The 26,151-nt window shown below is 41.4% G+C and overlaps 1 protein-coding gene across 5 annotated transcripts in view; it reads right to left on the reverse strand.

Moving 5' to 3' along the window:
- Positions 1 to 26,151, reverse strand: part of PTPRG (protein tyrosine phosphatase receptor type G) — a 709,728-nt gene that overhangs the window by 219,956 nt on the left and 463,621 nt on the right. The window lies entirely within an intron of this gene.

The raw sequence follows: 26,151 nt of genomic DNA on the forward strand, positions 1-26,151 counted from the left end.
ACATCTAGTTAGAGTTTCTTATTCAAAAAGCAGAACACAGACAAATCAACTCAAAATCCTTCTATCATCTTAATGCTTGAACACTCCTTGATATTTAATACAATTCAGAGAACGAAAATGGACCATAGAATGTTCTTGAAAGACTACATATATGATAAAAATAACAGATTTGGGTTCCGATTCTAGCTTCTTCATTTACTTGTCTGTGAGACCTCAAACAGTCTTATTTCAAAGCATCAGCTTCTTCATCTATGGAATCAAAATTTACCACTGGTAGGGGGGAGGTGGGGGACAAATGAGTCAATGTGTAGTATATAGTAGCCCGATGCCTAGACCTCATCTCTCTGCGCAGCCAATCACTATCATCATCATCATCACCACCAATATATCACATTTTAAAGTTAACATTCGACAGACATCTTAAAATTTCTAATAAGAATGTCATTCCACTAATTCTGGAATGATCCTACTCCTTACAGAAAATCAGATCTCCTACATCACTCATTAGCTCTCTGCTGTGACCTCTATGTTTCCACTTTTCCAAATGACGCGATGCTATTCTCCATGATAGAGTGTGGAGATGTCCATTATGTGGGTGTGGTTACACCCAGATGGAGTTTGGAAATATGATGCTGAATGATGAATTCCCAGAGGGGAAGCTAAGTCAGAAAACTAGAAAAACTAGCTGACGTATAGGTCGAAGGTAAACAGAGCCATGTTGCCTGAATTACCTAAGATGTTAAGAATAAGGGGACATTTCTGTTCTCAAAGGTAAAATAAGGTAGCCCAATCAGGATACTTTCTTGGAAAAGTCAGGCACCTAAATGGATGAAAAAAAGATGGGTAGATTCCTTTGGAGGATTTTCTTCCTTACAGTGAATTATTTTTACACTGTGAATTCTCACCCATTCTGGTGGCCTCTTAACAAATGTGTTGCCTTTAGGTTTGGACCGTTTTAGACATCATGCGTTTATGTGGAGAAAAATCCATTCAGTGAGTTGCAGACTAAAACAGTCTAATACTAGGTGAATGGTTTCATGTGCAATGCTACTAACCCAAGAAAGAAACTTGGTACACAAGTACATTCAGAAAATACACTTCATTTTCCTTTCAAAAGTCGGGCCCTCAAATTAAGTAAGTTCACAGAAGTTTTTCTTATTCTACAGCCCATGAGCAGGGGCGGAATTGTTTAATGCATCACCTGAATAGTGTCTGATACAAAATACTTTAAGACCTCTTCAAGGGCATTTTCATTTACGACCGGGTGAGGAAATTCATTTTCAGAAAATGTCTTTGAGTCATGCCTCCACCCATCAGGATAATAAAATGTCTCATAAAGAGAACAGTAGCAGAATTCTGAAATATCAATTTTCCTTGCTATTTCTCTCAAGTTGTAGTCTCTTGAATTATGTTAACTTTGGAAACTATGTTAAATATGAGAGTAATAAGTGGATGAAGCTTTGCTGAGTGAACTGGAACTTTAAAATGTTGTGTTGTTCTTGTTGAGACAAATTTGGGCGGAAGCTGGAAAACTATCTCCCACGAATATCTTTGGAAGGTGTTGGGCCAGCAAATAAATATCCTGAGTAGCCCATCGGCTTTCTGTATCTGCTCCCAAAAGCCATCGCCAGAGCCTACTCCCCAGCGTGTGCTTCCTAATAAAGTGAATCTAAGGCATGTTTAGTGCGTCAGTCGTCTTGCTGAAGAATCATGGCACACATAAACTGAAGGAAAAGATCCAGAAAATCTGGCAACAGAGAGATCTACAAACTGTTCCACACAGCCTTTACCAGCACCAATTATGTACCCTTTATCCCATTTGCATCCTTTCTCTCTGTGTGTGCGCACATAGATACACAATTTCTTCTTATGAATCACTGGGTAGTAACTGAGAGAAATATGCCCCTTTACCACTAAATACTTAAGTGTATAATTTCTAAGAATAAGGACACTCTCTTATATAAGCACAGTATAATTATTCAAATTAGCAAATTTCACATTGATACAATATTATTATCTTATTCACAGTCCATTTTGAATTTTGGCAAATGCCCAAATAAAGTCCATTATAGATCATTATTCTGGTTCTTAGTCCAGGAATCCAATTTAGGATCAAGCTTGGCATTTCGTTTTCTTGTGTCTTTCTACTGACCCCTCTAGCTCCCACTTTCATCTGGAACAGTTACTCAGTCCTTTTTTTTTTTTTTTTTTAAATTTGAACAGTACGAATGAAGTGCATAGGTCAGTTGTTAGGTAGAATGAGGGGTCTGTCTCATGGTTTCTCAGGGTTAGATTCAGGTGATGCATTTGGGAAAGGGTTCCACAGTAGTAACATTGTCTTCACAGTGCATCATATCAGGAAGTGCATTGTGTGGATTCCTCCCAACATTAGGGGTGTTTAACTTGATCTTACGGTTAAGTTGATGTCTACCAGGCCTCTCCACTATAAAGGCATTAATATTCCTTCTATAATTGAAAAGTACTTTGTATGGAGCTATTTGAGATTACATATATTGTTCATCATCTAACTTTCATCCACTAATGTTAGTGTCTATTGATGATTTTCTAACTGTATTATCCATTCTATGTGCAGTAATGGGATTCTAGAGTGAGAAACAGCTTACCCTCCTCCACAGTTCATTTATTCATTCATTCATTTATTTAAATCCATATGTACTCATTTATTTTGTTTTACTCAATGGGTTATAATCCATTAGCATTATTTATTTTAACATTCAAACTGTCTCAATAGGAGGTCTTTTGCACAGTAGGAAACCCTTCAAATGGATTCCTCTGTCATTTTGCTATATCCCTGTCATTTTATATTTGTTAGCATCTCCTTATTAGCGGTCACAGATGTTCTAGACTCAATCTTGTCTTTTCCCTGCTCCAGCCCTAAAATTGGCCATAACTTGGGTGGGTTCTGGTTCCTTTGAATAAGGAATGGTATTTAAGGACATTATATCCTAAAGTCACTATTTTCCAAATATGTTTGAGATTAGAGCATTTGGTTCTTCAAGAAAACCTACAGCTTAAGTGAGTGAGTCTATCCCAACCAGGACCTTCTTTGCAAGGGAAGGAAAGCTAGATCAACTTTGTATAAATGGATGTGCCTCCACCACGCAGAGTGCCATAGACATGTAAGTCCTCTCACCCATAGAAACAAACTATATTAAGATCAACTAAAAAGTCACTGGTAGACCATATATAGCAGCACACAATCAAGGGACCAGTTCTACAAAATCCTTCAAAATCATGCACAAGCCTCACAGACCTGGATGGATGATTCTACAAGTCTACACTGTGGAATGGCTGGGCTGGACAAATATCCAGGCATGTCTCTGGTCAGATCAAGGTGATAGATAACATAGGGTATCACATGGCATAACCTGACATTTGGAAAAAAGAATTGCACGAAAATAAAACGCCCTACCAGTGACCAGGAGGCATATGCTAAGATATAGATATAGACACTACCTGGATGAATAGTAACATTACCAAGTAATGGGAGGGGGATGAAATGGATAGTGTGAGCATAAGGTTGACCAAGGTCAATGCTCTATTGTTGTAGGGCACAAGCAAGGAACATACAGAGTTGCCAACAAAAGGTTCACTTAACTTTCCCTTCCTCCTGCCTTGTGCCATTTTCCACCTTGTATTTAAAATGAGTCTAGTTGCAATTTGGTATAAAAACTATCTTAATGCTTGCCTTCCAACTTGAATCACTAAATCACTAGTTGTGTTAAGCTGAATGAACACAAACAACATAAGTGAAAACTAGAGCCTTCTATATTTTCATTAATGTTGTTATATTCTAAACATTTAGTGAGTGCTTACCGTATGCCAGGTACTACAGTATCATTCATTAATACTCACTGAGGTAAGAACCACCATGATCCTCATTTTATAGCCAAAGAAACCAAGGATTTCCAAAATTTACAAAGCTGTTAAGGAGGGAGGGAGGGGTTAGGATAGGAACCTCATCTTTCTAATCTTAGAGTTCAAGGTGTTAATTACTGTGCTTCCTTACAAAGGACAAGAATATTTGCTTACTGCCCATTATGTACAAGGCCCTATGACAGATGAAGACCCAGTCTGTGCTTAGAAAGACTGAAATATTAATAATTAGAGAACGTTAACTCTTTCTTTTTTTTGAATGCCAAAGTTAGAGTTGTAGTTAAATGTATCACAAAACACAAAACACAAAGCCAATGAATGGCTCTTGGACAAATGAGGCATACAGTAAATAAATACTAAAGTAATGTGGTGATGGGTGGGAGGGGACATTTCTTTTAAAGTGGAGTTTCTATCACCTAATGTTACAGTTGCGTGCCTAAGTCAGCTCTCACATCTCCATGATAATGGAGGCAAGAGGCAATGATCCCAAAATTCTGCGAGTAGAAAAATCCAGCAGAAACTTCTTCGGTGATTCACAAAGCTCCACATTTTAATTTCAAACAACTTGTATCTCTTCAGCATGCACCTCACCCCCGTACCAACAATGCCCAAGAAAAAACATTGTGATAAATTAAGGAAAGAGCACACAGTTCAGACGAAAGGCAACCTACTGAAAGATTCACTAGACATTTCCAGATACTGCTGGGCATCGTTTAGAGAGTGGAAGAACACACAGGAACTGCTAGAGATGAAACGTAAACGGGAGGAGATAAAGATGGTAATGAGAAAGGCAGCAGCGCAATTAAAAACCACACAGGAGGTATCACACAACCCAAGAGGAGAAATGGGAGTTTTCTGATCACGCTTGGCACCAATCTGGAATAAGCCAGCTGAGAACATGGTCGTGGACCAGAAACACTTGCTCAAGTATAAAAATGTACAGTAAAAGCAAAGTATAATTCCAAGCCCAGTTAATGATCTGCTGGTTCCACTTGTTGGATCGCTCGGATGGGATGGTATCGGAATTGAAGTCTGGGCATAATAGGTTCTTAATCCAACTTGACTTTTGGATTGCGCTGACCCATAACTGCGCTTAAGCAGGATCATACACACTCAACAATGCACTTGCTAGGTCTTTAATTCTGCCATTGCCATCACATAGGAAGACCGATGCAGGCAGGAAGTACATCTGCCGAGTCAGAGCTGTGTCTTTAAGAGTGCTTTTCATCATCAACAGTAAGTTATTTTGGCGTGAATAACATGAGTGACGGCTCAGAGTGGCTAGAAGCAAGGACAGAGTAATGATAAAGCCAAAAAGACTAAAATGAGGTTCTTCCTATCTATAGGAATAAGTAACTAAATGAATAGCAAGGAGGGGTCAGAATTAGCTAAGAGAATGAATGGATCTAAACCACTGGAGAAAATGCTCAGGAAAGTGCAAATATACACCAAAATCAACTGTGAAAAGCTAAGTGGCTCCAGGTATGGGTCTACTAAACACAGATTATCCTACTTTCTTTTTAATCGACAAGAAATTCAAAGTCTTTGTGCCCAGGTAACTAGTCTGAAATTTTGATACCCCAACAAAACTTAATCTAGTCATTTAAATTATGGAAAGCATGATAAATACACACTATATATTATACAAAAATACATGACAAATACTCTGAATTCAGAACCAATATATGGGTATTTTGCTTTGCATTAATGAAATTTTTATCCCTAGTGGCTTTTTGGTTTTTTTAAAGTTTACTTACTTAGTTTGAGAGAGAGAGACAGAGAGAGACACAGAGAGAGAGAGAGAGAAAGTGAGAGTGAGCTGAGGATGGGCAGAGAGAGAGGGAGAGAGAGAATCCTAACCAGGCTCCTTGCTCCATGCCGAGCCAATCTGGGGCTCGATTACACAACCATGAGATCACGACCTGAGTTGAAATCAAGAGCTGGAGGCTCAACTGACTGAGCCACCCAGCCACCCCATAAATGTGATTAATATTTAAATGAGTAGACTTTGAGTAAAGCTGATTACCCTCCATAATGCGGTGGGCCTCATCCAATCAGGTGAAAGTGTGAGGTGTTCCTAACAGGAAGGAATTCTGCCTCCAGATTTTGACACAGAAATTCTGCCTAACTGCCCAGCCTTTGGACTCGAGACTACAATGTCAACTCTTGTTAGAATTTCCAGTCTGCTCTGCAAATTTTTTTTAAATACTTTTAATTCCTTGTCAAGTAATTCATGCATCCTCATTTCTTTTTTTATATACATTTTTTTGAAAGTTTATTTATTTTAGAGAGAAAGAGAGAGAGAGTACAAGCAGGGGAGTGGCAGAGAGAGAGGGGAGAGAGACAGAGTCCCAAGCAGGCTCTGCACTGTCAGCACAGACTCCTACGTGGGGCTCAATCCCATGAACCCTGAGATCATGACCTACGCTGAAATCAACAGTCAGATGCTTAACTGACTGAGCCACCCCTGCTCTACAAATTTCAGACTTGCCTGCCCCCCAAATTGAATGAGAAATACACCCCCAAAGGTCAGGACTGACTTTAAGCACCTATGTAGGATACGTGTATATGTGACCATGTATCACATTCTAAAACCATTCTGCAAGCCAGTTATTTTTTGAGCTGCCTTGAGCTCTGAGTTCTATCATCTTCATTCAGTTCCTTCAAACAGGCTGGAGAATGTAGCACCTGTTACAATCCAGTTCACACTCCTGTGGCTTATAGCAAAGACAACATGACTGGGGGGCATAAATGGAGATCCAAGAGCTTGGGCTGTAGAGTCAGACCTGATTTGTATATTGAAGACAGTTGGGAGCTCCAAGACTCAGTGTCCCCTTCTGTCCAACAGGGGTATTACTTCCCCCGTCACATCACGAAGCACATGCTTTGGTAAAGTAAGAACAGATGAGCAGCTCTCCCTTTTTATTATTATGTATCTTTATTTCTTTATGACCAGAAATAACAGAAGGGATAGATGAACTAAGGTGAAGATAAATTGTTTCCAAAGACCAGCCAACATCCCAATGAGTCTTTGCCACAAAGTGTAACAAAGAAACAGCCAGCTTTCACAGGCAGATTATTTTTAGAAGAAAGGTGTTCCAAAGAAATAGTAGGTATTCAGCACCTTTGCAGGCAAGGTAGCATTTAAATAAACGTTCTAAAACATTTATTTTATACAATATCATTAATCACAGAGTACACTAATCCTTAATTATTTCCTTTGTTTTCTTATTTTCCCTGCAACATGGTATTATCTTCAACTACTGTACAGCAGGAATCCACATTTTGGGGGCAGAAGAATCCAAAGTGCACACGAGGGCTGTGACTCACATACAATGAGGTGCGGGGATGGTTTCAGGGACCTCTTCCAAAAGTCTCTGTGTGTTACCTGTTTGAGCCATTCTAAGTATTTATCAGCTGATTTTTAGAATTTCTGGTTCAATGCTGCATCTGATTAGTCACATAAATATTTCATCTTTGCATTTTTCCCTCAGTAAGGACGCATTCAGGCTCTTTCTTGCTTATAGTAGTAAATTCAGTTTTTCAGGGATTTGCTACACATGATTCATGAATTATTTCTTACCGTTTGGTGTCAGTTTGGGCACAAATGAGGCAGGTTCAACATCCACCTATATGTTGGCCAGCTACCCTTTTCATGTACTCAGGAAAGGGAATGGGGAGCTACAGCTCTCCCACTGAATTAGCTGTGTGACCCAGTAGAAATCAGTCACCTTCTCTGAGCCTTAACATCCCCATGAGTAAATGGAGGGTAAGAAACACGCCAGTGGGGTACAGTGAGCAGTAAACAAAATAAGTCAAGCACCACCCAAGTTCTGGCATATTGCGGACTCCCAACTGATGCACATATCTTTAACAGTTAACAGGAAAAAAAATGGAAATAAGTTAGTGAAAGGATTATTTGCAATCACCCCAAACCGGAAACCAAACACTGATCATTAATGGAATCGATAAACAAATTGTGACACAGTCACACCATGGCATAGGCACAACTATCGGTAACAATATAGACAAATCTCACAAACAGTGCTGAGCCAAATAAGGGAGATAACAAAACAATTTTTTTCAAAGCATTAAAAGTTTTAAAAAGGGTAAACGGTGTGATTCCATTAAAATGAAGTACAAAACCAGGAAAAACTCATGCAGTTAGAAGCCAACACAGTGGTTACCCATTGGGGGGCAGTAAGCGGAAAAGGGATTCTGGGGGTGCTAATCAGTGCTCTTTCTTCATCTGAGGCCTGGTTGCAAGAGTACGAAAATGCATTCAGCTGTATTGTTTGTTCACTTTCCTCTTTGTATATGATTTTTCAATAATACATAAAACTCATGACCTGCTGCTTTTGAAACTAGAATAAACAAGAGTATAATGCCACCTAATCATATGAGCAGGAAAGAGTTTGCATCCCTCTGTGGGACCCATTCTCTTCCATGGGGACCACTCTAAACCTGAGGGTAAGGATAGAGAGAACTCACCTGCTTGACAGAGCAAGTTGAGGTGACAGTCCCTGAGCATGTAGAACCTCGCCAGCCTAGACTAAGCGTCCCCTCTTCCCCACCCATTCCCTCAAGACAGACATGGCAGATGAAGCCAAGGTAGCATGTCCAGGGAAACATTCCCCAAGGGTGGCTTGAATGGAGCCGATTCTTAGCCTGCTTTACATGAATTAGTGCCTTTTATCCTCACCATTACTTTTTGACAGGGGTACTATTTATATCCCCATTTTATAGAAAAGGAAATTAAAGCTGTGATACTAGGTCTTGTCTAAGTGGTAAGAAGGCTGGGATTCAACCCAGGCATCGGACCCAGAACCCACACATTTAAAATCCTCTCCACAGAACATCTGGATCAGAATTCCCACCAGCAATGAGAAGCCCCTGTTAGTTATCTCCAGGATTCAGCACAACATTTCCAGAGTACTGGTTCTCTCAACCATGGGTGACTTCAGACTCTAGGGGACATTGGCCATGTCTAAAGTCATGTTTAGTTGTCCATTCTAGAAGGGGTGCTACAGGCATTTAGTGGGTAGAGGCCAGGGATGCTGCTGGACTCCCTACAATGCATAGGAAAGCCCCCCAAATGCAAAGAATTATCCTGCCCAAAATGTCAGTAGTGCTGAGGTGTAGAGACCTTGTCTCTACCCACTGTGGTGGGAAACCTGGCCCATGGATGTGGTAAAGCATTTTGTCTTTCCTTCCCTTTTCCCGCTGCAACCGATCTCTAAAGGGAGACAAACATGTCTGCTGTGATGGGGCTCAAAGACTAGGAGAGCAGTTTCACCCCTACACGTAAACCAGTAAGTTCAAGACCACTTTCACCTGCTCTTGGAGTTATGGTAATAACTTTTCTTTTCAATTAAAACAACCGTTCCTTGCCTGCATAACTACGTTACACATAAGGTTGGGTTCTAAAATGCAGTGGAGCTTAACACCTTGGACACAGTGGCGGGGGAGGGGATCCCTAGGTGCATCTGGAACTCATTTGTATTTCAAAAACACGAAAATAACCACCGCACTGTTTGTGCTCTTTGTAATATGAAACTTTTTAGAAATTGCTTTGTACTTGGTAGTAACAGCCACATGATTCACCATGAAATGAAGTCTGGAAAATCATTCTGGATAAATGGACCTATAAATTCAATAGAATTTCCATGACAACATAGACTGCAACACTCAACCACAAATAAAAGGTTATAAATCATTCAAAACCAACTAGGAATCAGCAATACTGCTCTCACTTTGAAATACAAGAAACCTGAAATATAGTTTATTTGTTACTTACTCACCCGAAGTTCCCATTACAGTTCTTTCCTCACTTCTGATATTGCATTTTCTACCCCATAATAGGTGTTGCAAAAATGATGATGCCAAGAATTTCCAATTAAGCTAAACAAAATTAACACAGGTCTAGAGTTGGTGGTATTCCTCCCTTTCTCCTAGCCAGAACCCTGCAACGAAGCTTGTGCACAAAGACAAGTTACGCAGTTTTATCCAGAAAACTCCCAATTCGCCCTACAGAGCTAATGTTGCCAAATCTGAGTACCTGCAAGAAAAAGGTTTATGAAAAACATTTCTGAGAACACACATGCAAGGCATGCTGGATGCTTCCCAAAAGCTTTTGCGTTCTATAAATCAAAATCAAATCCACTAATGTCATTGGGACAATCCCCACATTGAAGGTTTTTTTGAGATTGGCTGGGTCAACCCAACTGGAATATTGATTTTATGAAAGAGCTCTTTGCTTCTCTAGTCAACTTTAATTCTGTTGGAGGTTCCCTTCTAATGAACTCTTTTGGATACAGGAGGCTGGGACCACACCCAGTGAGTGGTGCTGACCCCAGGACCAAGCACATAGTAGGTGCCCATGCAGTGACTGTGGAATGAATGAATGTATGTTATATCTGATATTGGAGGAAATATACTGCACCTGCTCCATTCACAGCCTTTCTCATTATTGGGTCTCCCTAACAGCCAACACCTTTGGGAAGATTAGTAGTAGAGTATGGAAACCACATTTATGGAGCCATAGCTTTGGCTTCCAGAAGGGCTGCACGCTCCCGAAATACTGCCAGAAGATGTACATGTGTGAACTGGACAGCGTCTTTCATTTTCCATCAGATGAACTCTTATGGTTCCATCTACTACCATGTGCTGATACCTCTTCAACATACATTTTCGGCCCTGATCTCACGTGGCCTATGGCTTTTGTCAACATCTTCAAGGGCTCTGCAAGCCAGAAAGGTTAAGATCAGAGCTACAAGGAAAAAAAAAAAGGGAACATGCCTCTGTAAGCACAAAATCCTTTCCTAAGACAGATACCCTAAAACGGTTCAAACCATCCTCTGAAAATTGCACACACCTTTTAAATTGTAGTCAGCAATGTTCGAGATACCACTCTTCCTACATCATTGCTAATGGGGAGTTATGATTCCTTCTTATGTTTTATACATTGGATGGACACATGTGTTCTCATCTTTAGTTTTTCCAATAACCAATAAGAATGAAGATCTCTACTCAGATTTTTCTCTAATGATTTTCCTTTTTATAATTTAGGAAGGCTCTTTAATTAAGAAAATTATGACCTTGCCACAAGTATTATAAATACAAATGCATTTGCCCCACTACTGTTGGCATCGGGGAAAAAATGAGAATGCATAATAAACAGGAGACGTGGTAAAATCAGCCATGGAGGGGAGAACACAAGTTGACCAATAGGCACTGACATTGAAAGTTCTTGAAGATATTTTGCTGATGGAAAAAAGCCAAGATGCAAAATAAATACACATTTAACTTAAAAAATGCTGTAAGTCAAAATACTTTGTTTGTTGCGAATATATCTGCACAGATGTACAGAAGTAAGGAAAGGGGGAGCAAAGGGTCTGGAGAATAACACAAACTATTAACAGTGGTTTTCTCTGGGGAGGGGGCTTCAAATTGGTTTGGGCCTGAGATAGGTGGTTTGGTTTAATGCAACTGTTGAAAATACTTGGTGGCTCTAACTAATAGCACATCTAGAGGGAAAAGAATCTCCTTTAAAATGACAGAGAGAGGAGAGAGAGAGAGAGAGAGAGAGAGAGAAGGAGAGAGAAGAAAAGTTGGAAAAGAAAGGAACAGGGCCCAAATCCCCACCACTGCTGCAGAGCAAGAAACTGAAGCTACTGGAGCCATTAGGGAACCCAACTCAGAAAACCAGCCTTATCAGCAAAGTGCTCCAAAAGAATGAATCCCTCAGCCCCTAGTGACAGACAGCACGCCATCACACAGGCTGTGATCCTGCTTTATTCCTGGTATCCCTTGGACACAATTGACTCCTCATTTTTCTGCCTGCAATGAAACACACAACTATTCAAGCTAACACTCCAAACAGGAAGGTGGGGGGGGGGTGTGAAGTGGGGGGGGGTGTGAAAGAAAGAAAAGTCTGAGCTCCTGTTTCTGATCTACACAGACTATTCAACTGGGCCACTCTGCTGAAAGGTATATTTATGTGGACGAATAGTTTTCCACCTACTTAGCCATAAAATTACAGCGTGCACACTTAGTAAACACCAAGTACTAATTCTCTCCGACCATACCTTTGGTCAGAGAGACACCAGCAAATTAGAGAGAAAAACAGAGTTGCCCAAAGCCAGGCAAAGTTTTGCTGATGTACTTACTGGGTACAACCCTGAAGGGATGATGTGGGGAGAGGCTTTTAGGAAATGGTTGTCAGTCTCAGCGGTGAGAAGGACAGAGCTCTGCCACCAACATCACTGTGAGTATAGACCCCATCTTGGCTGAGTGAGATCCTCCTTTCCGTGAATTGCCCAGAGTACGATTTTGGATGAGGGTGGAAAGAATATTACTGTTAACACCTGTATATGGGCACCTAGATCCTACCATTAACATTTTAATACACTTGCTTCATCAATTTAATCAGGTGCTGATTAATCATCCATCCATTTAATCAGGTGCTGAGTTTTCAAGGAAAACACCCATTGTCATTCTCCAACAGTCAGCCATTGTCAAACTAGTAACCTCAACAGCAAGAGGAAGCCAAGAAATATATTCCAAGCTTTAGGACCTAGCCAGAGAATGCCTTGCTGGCTTACAAGGGGCTTAATAACGCTATTAATGAGAACATTGTGAGATGCTGATAGCTATGTGTCAGCAGGGAAATGTTAATAATTGGGAATAAAGACAGAGTTTAAGGGATGGGATGAAAACAACAAAATATCAAAACAATGGCTTTATGAAGTCAAGAATCTACAGGAGCGTGTCAGCCAATAATCACGTTATTCAGTGGCTTCATGCATGCCCCTGATTAGCTAATACCAAAACGCATCCAGAAAGACTATACATTAAATGTAATTGTGCTCAAACACTTGTTTGCGTTACTTGTCTTGAACCTGCTAACATGTGACGGAACAGCGAATACATTCAGATGTTTACCCGGGAAACCTGGTTCATTATCTCCAGAGCCATCCTCACAAAAACCCTAGCCCAAAATCTTAATGAAGAAGGTGTTCTAAATCAAAAGGAGCTTACGTGGCCTCCTTGTCTGTGATTTGAGCAGCGTCACAGATGTTACAAGGGTGATTCATGGCATTCCAGAAGCATTATTTACGATATCAAAATACTGTAGACAAGTTCACTGTCAATCGGTAGGAGAATGACTAAATAAATCACAGTACATCTGCACTGTGGAATATTACACAGCTATTAAAATGAATGATGTTGATTCTGTATCTGATACGCAAGGACGCCCATGATATATCATGGAGTTAAACAGGCAAGTTACGGTACACCGACTGTCTCATCTTTCAAGTAGCGGAAAAAATACCGAAGCACGCACAGGGAGGGGAAAAAACGGGAAGAGTCTACAAGAAATTTAACTGTGGTTCCCTCTGAGAATTAAAAATGTAGGTAGGGACAAAACAGCAGCTTCCATTTTCACTCCCTACTACGGTTCAGTACTTTTTAGAGATTTGTCGATGAGAAGAACTTCTTCCGTAGATAGTTGAAAGAAAAAGTGAAAGACAACAACCACAAAGAGAGACTAAAATGGACACCAAAGAGCATGTGGAAGACAAGACTTATCAAACCTTATGAAACGTGACAGTGTCCCACCTAAGGGCACTCGTAGGCAATCCGGATGAAGTTTTAGATTGAGCACATCCATGCAAACCTTCCGGCCCTCCAGAAGCCCCATGTGTTCCCACAGGGTCACTACCATCAACCAAGAATAACCGTCTCCTGACTTTCAACAGCAGAGATTCATTTTCCTCAATTTCCTTTTAAGGTCATTCTACGCATGAGATTCCATGGTTTTGAGGCCATCATCTCCTATCAGGCCTCCGTCCATATTTTCACAAGGTTGACAACGATAAGCCCAGTGAGCTTGAGGCGCCTGGGTGGCTCAGTCGGTTGAGTGTCCGACTTGGGCTCAGTTCAGGATCTCACAGTTTGGGAGTTTGAGCCCCACGTCGGACTCTGTGCCTCAGAGCCTGGAGCCTGCTTCGGATTCGTGTGTCTCCCCCTCTCTCTGCCCTTTCCCCGCTCATGTTCTGTCTCTCTCTGTCTCTCAAAAATGAATAAACGTTAAAAACAACATTTTTTATGAGATCAGTGAGCTCTTGTTTTATGGATGCTGGGAGTTAGACAGGGGGCTGGGGTGGTAGCAGGGTCTTCAGAGGCAACTTGTGGAGCTGTTTTCAAGGTGATTGCCAAGAGGTAGACGGAATGAGGTTGGAGGAACAAGAATTTGAGAACCTCCCGCTCTAAAAGTCATAATCTACATTTTTGTAAGCTCCACGTATGAAAAAGCCACGAGGCCATGTGCTTTCCAAAGCTAGGGGAATTTTATCTTTGCGGCACTTCTGTGAGGGAGGTGCTGCTCTTACCCCATCTTAAAGGCTGGGAACGGGAAGGTTAGAAAAGTGTGAGAACAGCCAGCAAGCAGTCAGGGACCCAGACTTGGTCCTCCTCAACAGATCAGACACCTGGAGACAAGGCATACCTCACTGGGCCAGTCAGATGCCACCATAATGCCGTTCAGAGCAGGAAAGAGCCCTTGTCTTGAGATCACATCTCCACTCCAGGAGGTTCTAATACTGGGACTCTGTTCTCTTTCTTTAGGGACCCTCAGTCTAGTTTGTCTCAGTAACAGTTTTGGCTGGAATTCAAATTCTCTCCCATCTGCTAGATGCTGTTAGTGACTCTGAATTCAGCCTGGTCCTTGCCCCCTACGAAGGTCACCTTCACCAACAGTATCTGGGCATGTGCACATGCCCAGACACGCTGCCCAAAGACCCAGCACACAAACTTCCCAGAGCCATAAATGGAGGACGAGAACATGGACCCGCAGAATCTACAGGAGATATTATCCGGATGCTAACAAAATGTGCGAGAGGGGGCGGGCTTCAAAATAAAAGATGAGACACCTTTAAACTGAACGTTCAAATGTCATCATGCTGTCAAGCTCCTCCCAACCATAAGGCAACTTATGTTCATGTCCGAAGTTACTAAGCAGAGGTTAGGAATGGAGTCTTTCTAGACAGGGCACAGCAAAGATAAATAGCTTATGTGAAGAACTATGGCCAGGTAAACCCAATTTTCCATGCTGCTTCCTGAACTGCACAGAGAAAGGCTGGATCAGTGAAGATTGCAATGCTAGGAGAGACACATCTGCACATGCATTGTTGGGTTTTCAAAGGGGTCACGGGTGGGGTTATATTTTTATTCAGAGTATTGTATTCCATCTTAATATAGCCCCATGTTCTGGTCTAAAGGTTGGAGTTTTGGGCTTTATTATTTCTTGAAACGCCTACACCTCAAGTATTTTTAACATGCTGGCTCAATAATACCTTCCCACGGATCCCTCCATGTGATTGTCTATTTGTGCCTCACGGAGATACCCGGGTTTTTGTTCCTAGTCTGGGAGCACAGGGTGTTGTAGAACATATAGCTCTCTGAGTTTTCTGAGTCTTAAGCAGCACATTAGCAACCCTCAGAAGTTCTCAGGCATTACCTTCTGGTAATGCTAACCGCATAGCAGATGGATTTTTTTTCGTTTTTCAAAAGCATCCTACTGGGCTTTGCAGGCCACCAACACGGTGGCTCTGGGAGCCATAAACCTGTCCGGGTACCGCTTTGGCAGAGCTATCTTTGTTAGTTGGTATTCCTTTCAAGAGAGCTCAGAGTTCATTTTCCAGTTTTTTGAGTTGTTACGAGGGTCCACAACCATGTTAATGGTTGGGGCCAAGAGAAAATGCTCTGGTTGATGTGGGTCATGATAACTCCCTAGGGTATAACACCCAACACACTTGGGAAATGGTGATCTGTCAGTATCCAGCAAAGTGACCACAAAGAAGCATTTCTCTGAAAAGGAGAGCAATACTCCTCTTCTTGAGCAGTAGAAAACAGTGCAAACCGGAGGCTGAAGGATATGGGCAGGCCTTAAGTCAGAATATCCTGACAATCTGCTCCAGTGTCCAGTCCAGAATGACTATGGCTTCTCACCACAAAGACGAAGACTTCACAAATGTCCTCTAGGTGTAACCAGCGTAAACCACCCACTTTCCCTAAGACAGAAGGCCCATTAAAACCCTGATCTCAATTGCAAGTATCTCCCAAAATAGCAAGTAAACACACTAACTTCCGGTCTGCCATTAGAGTCATTTGCTTTTTTCTGGAAACGCGGATAACCCCTTCTTGTTCAGATAAAACAGATTTCTTTTTATCTCAAATTTATTTCAAAACTACTTTTATTTATTTATTTATTTATTTATTTAATTTATTTTTAATGATTGCAGGAAGAGAATTTAGCGATCTATCGCTTAAAACCACCATCTTGCTTTGAAAAAAAATATCAAACCGTTCAGAGAGCACACAATGTGCTTTGGGTCTCCTGTCTTCCTTCTCCTGCCCACAGATGCCACAGAGCTTCGAATAAGTTCAGCAAAAATGTCTTGCCTTCCTCCCTCTCTCCACTGGCAACCACGTAAATAAACATTAAGTCTAGGTAAAGCAAAGCAAGTGCCAGGCCACATGCTATTTCCTCCCGTCCTAAACCAGTGATTCTTAAACGGAGGTGATGCTGCTCCCCAGGAAACATTTGGTGATGTCTGCAGACATTGTTAGTGGTCACAACTGTGGCAGGGGTGCTATTGGCATACAGGTGGAGGCTTAGGATGCTAGTAAACACCTTCCGATGCATGTGACACAATAGAGAATTATCCAGCCCAAAATGTCAGTGCCAAGGTTGAGATGCTCTGTTCCATTTAGGCTAACAGGCTAAGTGACTCATTTGTCCTTTGCACACAGAATACAGCACATAACGTATACTGGGTAGAGATCAAAACCCTCCAAGTCCATGACCACTGAACAAACACTTCTTACCAGGACACATTCCCAGGTCAATCGTGTCTGGATAAGATGTTAATATCATGATGTTTGCTAGCTGACTGCTGAATTCAGAAGTGCATGATCTACTTGGGTATGAATGCATTTCCCAAATGTATGCTAGAGCCTTCGGCTATGGAGCCACATGGACTTGAATTTGAATTCTATGTTTATTGCTTTCTAGCTGTGTGAGCTTAAACAATGTTATGGTTTGAATTGTGTCTCCCAAAAAAGATGCTGAGGTCCTAACCAGCGGTACCTGTGAAATATGAACTCATTTGGAAACTGGGTCTTTGCAAATGATGATGTTAGGATGAGGTCATTAGGAAGGGCTCTAACCAATATGGCTATGTCTATAAAAAAAGGAGAAATTTGGGCACAAAGACACACACAGTGAGAATGTCGTATGAAGATGACAGCAGTTGATGTGTCTACAAGCCAAAGAATGCCAGATTGACACCAAAGCACCAGAAGCAGAGAGAGCAGCACTAAACAGATTTCTTCTTCACAGCTGTCAGAAGAATCCAACACGGTCAGCATCTTGATCTGGACCTCCATGAGGTCCTGAAATTTTTTGTTGTTTTAAGCTCTCTCATTTGTGCTACCTTGTTAGGGCAGCTCTACAAAACTGGTAAGGGAACTCCACAAGTGTCTCGGTGTCTGTGAAGTGGGACCAAACAGAGTAGCATCTGGTTCTTCTTAAAAAAAATTTTTTTTTAATGTTTATTTATACTTGAGAGAGAGACAGCGTGCGAATGCGGAAGGGACAAAGAGAGTGGGAGACACAGAATGTCAAGCAGCGTCCAGGCTCCGAGCTGTCAGCACAGAGACCGACGTGGGGCTTGAACCCATGGACCCTGAGATCATGACCTGAGCCAAAGTCGGACACTTGACTGAGCCACCCAGGAGCCCCGAGTAGCATCTAGGTCTAAAGCTGCCATGAGACGCAGTGGGACGCAAAGTGACACCTCAAAGCAGCATGCCCGTCCTCCCTCCCACCATTAGCGGGCAGCAAGGTTAGCATGCCTTTCTCAATGCCATCAGCCATGTTAGCTTGACTTCGCTTGCACCGTCACCTTTTTTTCTACCACATTTTGCGGTTCTAATCCAAAATTTTAGAAGTACGGTGTCATCTTTAAAATGCGTGCAATGCTCTAATAACTGTCCTCCATTAATTGCTGCCTCAAATTTTGCCACACAGTAGAAGTATGGACTCAAGTCCACTAACACTTGGACCCTAATTGGGCCTTAATGACAATACTAACCACAACAGCAATTTGTGTCGTCAGTGTACCAGTTCAGAACAACCAGCAACAGGAAAGCCTCAGATCTACTTCTACCCGGAGAAGCCCTACTCAGCATCTGTCAGGATTCCAATGAAATGTCACCTGCTACGTGAATTATTTCCAGAGCAGCAAGCAATCATTCCCCTCCCTACTTCACCAGAGACCCCCGGGGGCGGGGACCGCTTTCTGCTTCCGATACAGGCTATCATTCAGCCTTTATAATTTGTCTATAAACTTAGTTGGCAACATACAAGCCATATGCAAGTAAGCACCACACAGACAGAAACCTTTTCATCTTGGAATGCCCTGTCATAGGCTGCCACATGCTTAATAAACGAAGAACTACGAAGTTCTGTTAAGACGGTGACATGGGATTTTTAAAAAGTACAAATATAATGGAGTTCCCCATTTTTGTTTCCATTTCCATACACTTGGAAGAATTCATATATCCCAAAGAGACACGTGATTAGGGAGGTGCCTCAACCTACACTGTTAACTCTGGCTCTTCCTCCCTATACAGTCCTCCTTGGTAGACAGGTGAAGTCAAGGGACACTCTGAAGAACCACTGACTTTCCTGACTCTTATCATCAAATTACCTGGCCCATGTCTCTCTCCCTGGAGGAAGAACATCAAGTGACCCTCACTGATGGGCTTGCAGATACAAATATCTTGACAAACAGGGGACAAGTATATTCAAGACAACTGGAGAGAAAGAAGACCAAAAGAGGGATAAAACTAGAATCTAAAATAGTAGCTAACTGAGGGGCGCCTGGGTGGCTCAGTCAGTTAAGCGTCTGACTTCGGCTCAGGTAGTGATCTCAGAGTTTGTGAGTTCAAGCCCCGCGTTGGGCTCTGTACTGACAACTCAGAGCCTGGAGCCTGCTTTGGATTCTGTGTCTCTCTCTCTCTCTCTATCCCTCCCCAACTAGTGCTCTGTCTCTGTCTCTCAAAAATAAATAAATGTAAAAAAAAATTTTTTTTTTAAATGGTAGCTAACTGGGGCATCTGGTTGGCTCAGTCGGTTAAGTGTCTGACTTCGGCTCAGGTCATGATCTCCTGATTCATGGGTTCGAGCCCCGTGTTGGGCTCTGTGCTGACAGCTCAGAGCCTGGAGCCTGCTTCATATTCTGTGTCTCCCCCTCTCTCTGCCCCTCCCCTGCTTGCATTCTGTCTCTTGACAGAATATATAAATAACATAACATAACGTAACATAACGTAACATAATGTAACATAAAATAAAATAAAATAAAATAAAATAAAATAAAATAAAATAAAATAGTAGCTAATAAGAGATGTCTGACAACTACAGAAGGCCTACTGTAAGATTCTGGAGACAGGTAGGACTTTTCCTTGCTCAGAGCTATAGATGCCATGGAAGTTTTAGTATCTCAGAAATCTTACTCTAATGCAGTAAGAACTAGGATAGCAGCAGCAACTAACTTTGATCATAAACAGGCAAAAGGGGACAGAAGAGGACCCATGTGAGCACCGTGACAGCTTTGGGGTGAAGACAGGTTCTTGAATGGGAAGGCACACGCGGGAGATATCAAGGGGGACAGAAATATTCCATATCTAGATTGGGATGGTGGTTTACACACGTAAAACCCATCAAGTTGCACACTCACCACCTAAAGACTTTACCGTAGGTATGTTATACTCAATAGAAAGTCTCAAAAATTCAGCACTGAAAGAGCAGCTAGCTTGGCCAAGCTAGAAAGCCAATTACCTCACCACCAGTTTGAGCCCTCTGACCCTTTAAAAGCCTTGGAAGAGAGGGAGAATAGGAGAGAGAAGCGGCATCTATATTTTAGTTTACATTTAGATGAGACGAAATCTCAGAACGGAGACCATTCCCCGAAGACCCGGAGGGCCCTGAATATAACTTACTGCATACTTTTTATCCCCAACACCACAGGTGTGAAGCAGATGTCATGCTTATCTTTCCCACAGCAAACAAACTCATGCCTTCAGAATATTAAGCACTAGCTAGAGAAATTTCAAATATATTAAAAGCAAGGCAGTGAAGTTCAAAATGCAGATAATCGCTTACAAATTACTGATTTCCTTTGGAGAGCAATTACATTTATAAATATGAATACAGTCTATATTAAACCAAGAAAAATGACACTCAAATATCTGTCAAGAGTTTGATGTACCCTTAGGAAAAAAAAATTTTTTTTAAGCCAGAGAATGCACACTAACACATCCTTTTGTCAAATGGCATTGAAACTAGAAAAGCAAATGGATTTAAGAGACTCTGATCTAAAGAATAGTTTAAAAATTAATGTGTGGCCTAAGCTGAGCTCCTTGGCTACTCTGGGTATCTCCCCCTTCTCTAGCAACAAAGCAACATGCAAATGAATCTGACAGAGTGAAGGCAATTTATTAACATGTAAATACGGATGAAGTATTTTCCTTATGGCTTAAATCTAACACTCAATAGCAGTTGATGTTTAATTCTTCTCTTTTGTCTTTATTTAAAGTCATGCAATAAGGAAGTGAAGGGCTAGCCAGAGTTCTAAAGACTGGTCATTTCTTGTTATACAGACAGCGCTCTCTCTATTTTTTAGATCATGCACCTACCCCGCTGGTACAAATTTTTTTGCGCGCATGCATCACCAGTCTTTTTGTTCACCGATAAATGATACACCTGGGGGTGCCTGGGTGGCTCAGTTGGTTAAGCGTCCGAATCTTGATTTGGGCTCAGGTCATGATTCCAGGGTGGTGGGATCGAGCCCTGCATCAGGCTCTGTGCTGAGCATGGAGTCTGCTTAAGATTCAATCTGTCTCTCTCTCTCTCTCTCTGTCCCTGTGCGTGTGTCTCCCTCTGTCCCTCTCCTCCATTCACGCTCTTTCTCTCTCCCTCTAAAAAAAAAAAATGGTACACCTGTATTCCTGTACTAAATAATATAATGTGTTCATTCTAAACACACACAGAAGCGAAAACAAAAAATGAATGCAATAAGGGTGAAATAAACACTTTCAAAATATGATGCTAATCTTTACATTATTATTTTGTAACTTCACAAAATATAATTTTAGGTGAGATTGATAGTTAATGGTAAGAGACACAAAAGCACCTATCAAATTATCTTGATAACTTACAGTTTTCGTGTCTGATCCCATCAGATCCTCATTAGTTTTTACCCATAAGATGGCTGACAGAGAGCATGTTGATCAAGCCATTTGTCTATTTTGGGAATAATGGTTTAGTTACAAACATAATATTAACACATAGATTCGCTTACACAGGGATACGTAAAATGCAACTGACTGTAATACGCTGAGAGCAATTGAATGCTCATGCCTTTCAGCACACCTTTCTTTCCACTGGATATCTGCCACAGAAGACATGACCACCTGGCACACAGACCACGTGAGGGCGCCAGCTGCCATGTATATATCAAATATCAATCAAGCTTTCTTTTAAAAAAACATAAAAAACAACATTTTAGCAAACAGTCTTCCCTGAGCCCCAATGGTTCAAGGTTATGCAGCTCACGTTGGAGAATAATTTTATCATGTATCAGAATTCCCCAGAATAGCTTAGAGAAAATATAGATCCCTAAGCCTGAAATCAGAAATTCCATTAGATCCAGGGTGAGGCCCTGGAATCTCAAGAGTTTAATTCCAAATCAGGTATTCTGTGCTTTGAGAAACTCCAAACGGGTTTGCAAATATGACAGGAAGTAATTTGCAAATGACTATTAGCAGACATCGTTCAATGCTTAGAACCTGCTCTCTAGTACAACAGTTCCTCATCAGGAAGGCACACGTCTGGGCTCCCATCCCATCCAGTAAGTCCAGAGGAGAGTCGCATGGCAGCCAGCTTTGGACACTACTACCCTAGCACCTCTCCCATCCAAACTGGCCTCAATTTGGGAGGCCTGCTACCACCTACACCTTGTTCACAGGACATATGCAGTTAAGTGTTTGTAGGATTCATGGCCGATGGAAAGAATGGGAGCCTGATGTCATACCGTCAGGACACGTGAAGGTGTGCCTGAGTTGTGCTCCTAAGTTGCTTTATTTACTGCCTATGGCACACCTGGAGGTTTGACACCCCCCACCCCCACCTCTGGTAACTAAGTTCTGATTTTCTTTGGGTAGCAACTCCTTCCCCACCTTTAGAAGAAAAGCTTTCTACGGAGCCTTGGGCTGATGGACATGTGATCCATTCAGAAGAAGTCAAAATTAAATGGAAAATTTCCTAGAAATAGTCCAGGAAGTATTCTCTTTTCCACGGGATTTGAACCTAGGAAGATATTAGCTGGAGTTGCTGTAGGCAATGCCAAGAAGACTGACTGCCTGCTTGAGAAGGGGAGCCGGGCCACAGAGATTCCTGATAACTTGTCTTTATGGTCATAAATCAATCCTACCTCTGGACTTTGCACTTATGTGGGCCACTAAGTTCCCACGTTTTTCTCAAGGATTCTGTCGTTCCCAATCAAAACAATACTAACACAGCTGTGCAAGGCATTATTATCCCTGTTCCTCCATTTTCTTCTGTAAAAAAACAAAGCCACTGTGTTGTCTCATGCACCTGCCAAGTCTGTATTTCTATTACTTTACATAAGTCAAGAATCACTACATTTATGTTTTACCTGTTGTACCTGTTTTAACAATTTCCCTTTTCAGATACTATCTTTTTCCTAATATTATTGACGTCCACTAAAACACTACCACAGGCTTCATTTTTCAGTCCATTGACAACTTAAAAAAAAAAAAACCTCCTTGGTGTCAACTTAGTCACACATTCAATTATTTCTAATATTTTCCCACTTTAAGACCATTTTTGATGGTTTTCAATGTCCAGGAGAAACAAGATAAATTCTATGAAAAGCCACATGAGGGGTGCCTGGGTGGCTCAGTTGGTTAAGCATCCAACTTCGGTTCAGGTCATGATCTCCCTGTTCCCAAGTTCAAGCCCTGCGTTAGGCTCTGTGCTGACAGCTCAGAGCCTGAAGCCTGTTTCAGATTCTGTATCTTCCTCTCTCTCTCTGCCTCTCCCCTGGCTCTCGCTCTGTCTCTCTCTCTCTCTCTCAAAAATAAATAAACCTTTAATAAGAAGTCACATGAAAATTACTTCCCAAAATCACTGTACTTCAGCCAACAAAATTTAGCTTTCCTCAGAATTTATCTAAACAGCTCAGGAATATTTTTCTTCCCTGCTTTGAATTCCTTTTGACTTACCATGCAAGCTGAGTACTGCAGAGTTCATAAAGTGCTCTAAGTGTAAATTTCCCTACAAGTTTTCCCATCAACCTGTTATGGTATTGTGAACCCATGAAAGTTCAAGAACAAATTACCTCCCAGCATTTTTTTGCTACTTATCTAGAAAAGACAGGCAAAAATCTAACAATCCAGTTGATAATTTTAATGGGCACAAGACAATGAAAATCCTGCACATCACTTAAAAAGTTACTGAGTAAAGGTGCATTTGATCACATGAAACAACCATCTTCAAAGTAAACTTATTAAACATGCACTGCCGTGTAAATATTTCAAATGGGAAAGATATTTTTTACCAGACTGAAACGCTGAAAATTACTTCTAAAAAGCCCTTCTATATCCAGTATACCAAATGGCTAAGCACCTCATTAATGTATTTGGAAATGGAGAAATTCTATAAACTAAAACTCATTTTCAAGGCAAAAAGAAGCACGCATAATCTGGGGCATCACTTTGAAAAACCAAACACGCTGTTCACATTATAGTCTTCCCTCCTAATCGCTTCTCAGCCTTTTGGCTAAGATCAAGTGTATAGTCTTCCCTCCTTATTCACCATTTTGCTTTCCAGTTACCTGTGGTCAACCACAGTCCAAAGCAAATGATCCTCCCTCTGCTGTCAGTAGTAGCCTAATGCTACGTCACAGCGCCTATGTCATTTACCTTACTTCATCTCATCACATGAGCAGAATACAGTACCATTAGACTTTTTGAGAGAAACCACATCCACATAACTTTTATTATGGTATATTGTTAATAACTGTTCTATTTTATTGCCGTGGTAAATCTTTCACTGTGCCTAGTTTATGAATTAAACTGTATCATAGGTATGTAGGTATGGGAAAAAACTTAGTATATATAGGGATTAGTACTGTCCGTGGTCTCAGGGATCCAGAGTGTCCTGGGATGTATCCTCAATGAATAAGGGGAGACTACCATATATAGACCTCAAATGGACAGGAAGTTGCTTAGCACTGAGTTAGTTGAAGGATACAAAAAAGGTACAATGAGAGATTTTCTTTCCCTAGATCCTGTTTTATTTTTGAAAATACTTCTTAGGGGCTCCTGGGTGGCTCAGTTGGCTAAGCATCTATCTGACTCTAGATTTCGGTTCAGGTCATGATCTCACAGTTGGTGGGTTCAAGCCCCAAGCCAGGCTCTGAGCGGACAGGGAGGAACCTGCTTAGGATTCTCTCTCTCCCTCTCTCTCTGTTCCTCCCCTGCTTGCTTGTATGTGTGTGTGTGTGTGTGTGCGCGTGTGCACACACTCTCTCTCAAAATAAATAAACTTCAAAAAAAACTTAAACACTCTTTAAGATCGTCCCTTCTCACACTGTTTTTCAAGGTTATCAACTTCAAATTTGTGTCAAAGTCATTTCTCCTTTTAGTTCATAAAAATTCAGTTATACATTGTATCTTGTCTGAAAAGGCCAGAGAGAGAAACAGGCAGCCGGCCACTTGTTCAAGCTTATCTCAAACTTCCTTTACTCAGAACCTTTAATTAAATGAAAGTTATGTGCCTTCACTGGACCAGTTTTTGAATTATACATATTCTTTTCCTTTGTTCCCTGCAAGAGGGGGAAAAAGAACGTGTTCACCTTTACAGATCAAATAAAATATGATGACACAGCAATTAGGGAATGTCGGTAACCCGCATGATTCTAGATGGAGAATAACGGACCACAACATTCTCCTTCAGTGTCGGTCTGTGGTGTTCCAAGGCTGCCAGAGACTCAAAGAGACCGGATGGTAAATGAAAAAGGTAGTAAGGAGACATAAATTTGTAAAAGTTGTTCTTCCTGTTGATAACATTACAGTGTTTTCCTACCTCCCAACTTTACAAGTAGTAATTAAAATCTACTGTCGTTTTCCATTGAATAGATGGAAGGATTTACTCCTACCTATCATGTCTGCACTTAGTGGTCACAAAATATATCTTGGGAGAAAAAGGGGGACTTAGACTGTTCTGTTCCCTTTACCCCCACCAACTAAGTCAAAGGCAGGTAGCAGAAAAGTTACAAATTGCCAAACGAGCGCGTCACAACCCCCATTACCCACCTCAACTTGACTAGTTTTTTTGGCTGTAAAGACACTGCTTCACAGGGGTGTGTTTTGTCTAATCCTGGAAAAGGGCCACATTCACTGTCACTTTCTTTTCTTTCTTTTTAAAATCGGGCTTTTTTGGGGCGCCTGGGTGGCTCAGTCAGTTAAGCGTCCGACTTCGGCTCAGGTCATGATCTCGCGGTCCGTGGGTTCGAGCCCCGCGTCGGGCTCTGTGCTGACAGCTCAGAGCCTGGAGCCTGTTTCAGATTCTGTGTCTCCCTCTCTCTCTGCCCCTCCCCTGTTCATGCTCTGTCTCTGTCTCAAAATAAACATTAAAAAAAAAATTTTAAATGGGCTTTTTTATCATCACTACATAATTCACCCTCTTTTCTCCATAAAACAACATTATTATGTTAACATGTTATATTAAATATGAAACACTCAGAGGCGGCTTGCAGAGGTAATTGTCTTACTTTCAGCAGGCTTCTAAGAAAAGCAAGTTTAGCTTCCCAATATGAAATATAGTAATTAATGGAGTGTCAGGTTACTAATGCACATTTAAAAAAGTATGAGTGAAATTAGCTATGCATCCCACTGTTTTAACTGCAGACTGGAGCTAAAGAAGCATGCTGGCTTGTTTTTTGCATTCATGTAAATCTCAACCTGAAATCTGTTTTAAAAAGGCAGGGGAGGGAATAGTAGGGACAGGAAAAGAGTAAGGCTTACTGAATTTATGAACCCGAAGGCCTCTGCTGGAATGATTTCTATCTGGGACAAAAGGGGCCTTCCATCCTGAGGCAT

Source organism: Acinonyx jubatus, chromosome A2 (assembly GCF_027475565.1).
Source record: "Acinonyx jubatus isolate Ajub_Pintada_27869175 chromosome A2, VMU_Ajub_asm_v1.0, whole genome shotgun sequence".
Lineage (NCBI taxonomy): Eukaryota > Metazoa > Chordata > Mammalia > Carnivora > Felidae > Acinonyx > Acinonyx jubatus.